Below are 5203 nucleotides of genomic sequence, written 5' to 3' on the forward strand. Positions count from 1 at the left end.
GCTGAAACTTTTGCATCTAAAAGACGTTTTGCCTGTAATTGTGCTCTAATTGTTTCAGGATGGTTCATATTTCCGGCATCCCTTACATTCCTTCGCAAGCCCTCCCTGGTGCTGGACAAGTAAAAAGGGCTCAAGAAATAGATGCTCATTGGCTACTTTGTTTTTTTAATTTATTTTTTATTGGAGTAAAATTGCTTTACAATGCTGTGTTAGTTTCTGCTGTACCATGAAGTGAATCAGCTATATGTATACCTATATCCTCTCTCTTAGACCTCCCTCCCCCCTCCCCCCCGCCCCCCCATCTAGGTCATTACAGAGCACCCGAGCTGAGCATTTATTGTTTGTCGATTTTTTGATGATGGCCATTCTGACCTGTGTCATTGTAGTTTTGATTTGCATCTCTCTAATAATTAGCGATGTTGAGCACCTTTTCATGTGCCTGTTGGCCACCTGTATGCCTTCGCTGGTGAAATGTCTATTTAGGTCTTCCGCCCATTTTTTAATTGGGTTGTTTGTTTTTTTGATATTGAGCTGCGTGAGCTGTCTGCATATCTTTGGCTACTTCATAAAAAACAAAAAGCTGAAAAATAGCCAATGGCTTTCTAAAAATGTACTTTAAAACATAAAAACGTTTAGGATTTCCCTGGTGGTCCAGTGGTCAGTACTTGGAGCGTTCACTGCCAGGGCCTGGGTTCAATCCGTTGTTCGGGAACTAAGATCCCACAAGCCACGTGGCACAGCTAAAAGAAAAAAAAAAACCTAATAAAAACTTTTACAATAGTAGCTTCAGCTAAGCACTCTCTTTTTAAGTACTCCTGATTTGCGTAGTTAGGTATTGTTATATATATATATGTGTGTGCATTTTTTTAAGCACCATTTATTTAGTCCCTTCTAGTTGCCAGCAGGAAACTTGGCCCTTCACATATAAAACAGTTTAAAGAACATGTCCTAAAGGTAAAGGAATTGGGACTCACACAGACCTAAGCAAGAATCTAGTTTTATAGGCAAAGCTTCCCCATAGAAGGTTTCAGCCTGTTTGTGGTGATTGGCATTTGAAGATGAAGGGAATCTCAAAAGGTGGTCAAGTGCCTAAGTATCAATATCTTACAGAAGGAAGTCAGCTCAGTCGCTCAGTGAGAACTGCCCTCTGGTACTGGAGCTGGCGCTGGTTCCCGTGAGTGGTAGCGTGTGAGTCCTTCACGGGGACCTGGGCTCAGTGACCTCAGTCACGTTACTTAACCCTGATGAGTCTCAGTTTCTTCTTCTGTAAAATGGGCTGATGCACGCCCTGAGAAAATCTGCTGAGAGGACCCGAGTCCATCTGAATAACATGCTTGGCACACAGCAGGCCCTCCGTGAATGACAGTCACTGTTTCTCAGCTGCTGTGGCTGCTTTGTTTGCAGTTATGATTGCTGGGCCCTAGGATGCAAACTCCAAAGATAGGGGCCACAAATACTATCATGGTGCCAGGCACATGGAGAGACCCAGTGGTCTCTCCTCCTGTCCCCTGCACAGAAAGAGGAAGTCTCTCCCCCCTAGAGATCTGTAAATATTCCAACTAATAACAAGATCCAGGGTAAAATCCTTGTAAGGTGAGAGGGAGAAAGTGGTTGCTGGGTAGTACAGACTCAGCTTTATCTAAGATCTGCAGCTAAATTCCAGTGTTTGTAATAATAGCTTGTAGGAATCAAGAATAAGATGACAAACATTGGTGACTAAGGGCAAAGTCATTGTGTCAAAGCTTTCCTCTAACTGCCACCATACCTGTGCTCCCTGATCTTGACTGACCCTCTACAAGTCTTAGTCATAGGGTCCCCAACTCAGGTACACTGTGAGTCAGGTAGGAAACGGCTAAACCTGCCTTTTAAAAACTATCCCACTCAAAGGTGTTTCAGAAAGACTGATCTTACTAACTGAAGGATACTTGACCCTACAACGTGAAAGGTAAAAGCAAAATTCTGGAACTCCATCCTCCATTACGTTTTATAATTATAAATCTCCTGTTAGAACAAAAAATTAAAATAATTCGAGCTCTGTTTCATAGAGAGGACTAGCTATTTTTTAAAAAATCAATTTATTTATTTTTGGCTGCGCTGGGTCTTCGTTGCTGCCCGCGGGCTTTCTCTAGTTGCGGCGAGCAGGGGCTACTCTTTGTTGCATTGCGGTGGCTTCTCTTGCTGTGGAGCATGGGCTCTAGGTACGCGGGCCTCAGTAGTTGTGGCTTGCAGGCTCTAGAGCGCAGGCTCAGTAGTTGTGGCGCATGGGCCCAGCTGCTCCGTGGCACGTGGGATCTTCCCGGACCAGGGCTCGAACCCATGTCCCCTGCATTGGCAGGTGTATTCTTAACCACTGCACCACCGGGGAAGTCCAGGATTAGCTACTGATTAAATCTCTGAAAATCGGTTTAATTTGCCCTTGCTTGACTAATTCTTTGACTGTTGATCAAGTGAAAGCAGAACTCACTTTCATTTCACCTGTTTCCTCTCTATCAAAGGAAATAAGCCTCAGACTTGAAAAGGTGGCACACACACACCCGAGGCTATTGAATGCCTAGGTGTGGATGCTTAGAGGATGCTCCTTGGGTCCAGAGGGCATATGCTCAGCCTCATGTTCTGAGCAGTGAAGGTGAAAGTCCAAAAAGTGAGAAGCTACACAGAACAAATGTGCCCTGGGCTTTCCAGAAGAAGAAAAGCTATGTGCTGACAAACATACTCCACTCTCAGAAATTCTGGCTGAGCTGTGAGTTCCTAGAAAAGAAAGCTGTCACCTCTAGAAGTCCACACTGGTTCAATGTCATACTGAATTCTTTCAAAAGAGGTGCAAGGTTGATAAATTGGGACTATGCCTTTCATTCACAAGACAGTGATAATTTCACAAGATTGACAGTCTTGTCATAATACGTCAGACATGATACAGAAGTTTAGGTGTGACAGGACCACAGGCAGATGTGCTCAACTGTGTAATCCCAAGAATGTTGATGAAAGATTTATGAGGGGCTGAGAGGAGAGCATCTATCTCACAGCAGGCCACACACGGCGTGGTGCTGTCCCTTTCATCATGTTTATTAATGTCAACGTAGACAGCTTTAATCTAATTTGTTTTTTTTTTTTGCGGCACGCGGGCCCCTCACTGTCGTGGCCCCTCCCGTTGCGGAGCACAGGCTCCGGACGCGCGGGCTCAGCGGCCACGGCTCACGGGCCCAGCCGCTCCGCGGCACGTGGGATCTTCCCGGACCGGGGCACGAACCCGCGTCCCCTGCATCGGCAGGCGGACTCTCAACCACTGCGCCACCAGGGAGGCCCAACGTAGACAGCTTTATAAATATACAAATGATGCTAACTTGGAAGGGATGCCTAATGTGAAGATTAAAAAAAAAAACAAACTCAGCAGAATGATGTTTAGTAAAGGATGAAGGTAAATTTACACCTAAGTTCAAGGAATGACAGTATAACACTCTCAAGTGGCAGATGGGTGATCTGACAATGATTATACAGTGAACATAAAATGTTAAAGACGACTTCAGCTGTGATTTATGAAGGCAATGATTTCATGCTTTAGTGAATCTAATGGTCTGAATATTTCAGCCCCAGGTAAGATCTGAGATTTAAACTGAGATTTTTTTTTTTTTTTGCGGTATTCGGGCCTCTCCCGTTGCGGAGTACAGGCTCCGGACGCGCAGGCTCAGCGGCCATGGCTCACGGGCCCAGCCGCTCCGCGGCATGTGGGATCTTCCCTGACCGGGGCACGAACCCGTGTCCCCTGCAGCGGCAGGCGGACTCAACCACTGCGCCACCAGGGAAGCCCCCACTTTTTTTTTCTTTAGTTTACTTATTTATTTTTGGCCAATCCTCACAGCATGTGGGATCTTGGTTTCCTGACCAGGGATTGAACCCGTGCCCCCTGCACTGGAAGTGCAGAGTCTTAACCACTGGACCACCAGGGAAGTTCCCCCCAACCACTTTTTAAATTAAACTTTTTATTTAGAGATAATTATAGATTCACATGTAGTTGTAAGAAATAATACAGGGACCTCCTTTGTATCCTGTACCCCACTTCTCCTAATGGGATCATCCCGGAAAATCATAGCATACTATCACAACCGGGATATCAACATTGATACAATCTGGGCTTCCCTGGTGGCGCAGTAGTTAAGAATCCGCCTGCCAGTGCAGGGGACACGGGTTCGAGCCCTCATCTGGAAAGATCCCACATGCCGCAGAGCAACTAAGCCCGTGCGCCACAACTACCGAGCCCGCGTGCCTAGAGTCCGTACTCCACAATAAGAGAAGCCACTGCAATGAGAAGCCGGCGCCACAAGGAAGAGTAGCCCCTGCTCGCCACAACTAGAGAAAGCCCGTGCACAGCAATGAACACCGGACGCAGCCAAAAATAAAGAAATAAAGAAATAAATTTATTTTTAAAAAATTGATACAATCCACCAAGCTTATATATAGGCGTGTATTTAGTCCTGTGCAATTTAATGTGACCACCACAGCAAAGGTACACTTGAGATGGATTTTTAAAGGCACCTTCCTTCCAAGTCTCCATTTACAAAGGAAAAGTCACCTCATTCTTCTAACTAGAGGCATTCTGGACACTGGAGCTTGGAGTTATTTATGAGGCGGTAACCCCGTGCCCAGCGCCATGACCGGTGCCCAGGGGAGCTTGCCCTCTTTCTTCAATTGTCCGGATAAGATGCAACAGATCAGCCACAGAAGCAGAGAATGTAAATCTGTCTCTTGACCGCTAAAGACACTGGGACTGCTGCTGAGATGCCTCGTCCTGGCTCTACAGCGGCAGATCCCAGACAAGGACTCAGGGACCCCTGACTCTCTGTTCTGCGCTCTCCTGGCTTGTCCTTGCCACCTACTTCCTGCATCATCACCTGGATGAAGCGTCTTCGAGGAACCAGCTGTTCCCTAGCGTCCAGCTACAGAACAGTAATATACCTAATACGTCAAGTCCTCTGGGCACAATTGTACCAAAGGGAGAGCGGGGTTTGAACGCAATGACTTCCTCAGCTGTAACTATAGAAAGAGCCAACACCGGCCACTCGGCATCTGGGCTGCAGCGCCGGACAATGCGGGCGCGCGCAGAGGGCTCCAGGGACCCGCCATCCCGCTGCCCTGCGCTGGGGGCACAGTAGGCCGGCGCGGGGACAGGCGGGCGGCACGCGGGTGGGCGCGGGACGGCGGCGGGGAC

This window comes from Lipotes vexillifer, unplaced genomic scaffold (genome assembly GCF_000442215.2).
Source record: "Lipotes vexillifer unplaced genomic scaffold, Lipotes_vexillifer_v1.1 scaffold411, whole genome shotgun sequence".
Lineage (NCBI taxonomy): Eukaryota > Metazoa > Chordata > Mammalia > Artiodactyla > Lipotidae > Lipotes > Lipotes vexillifer.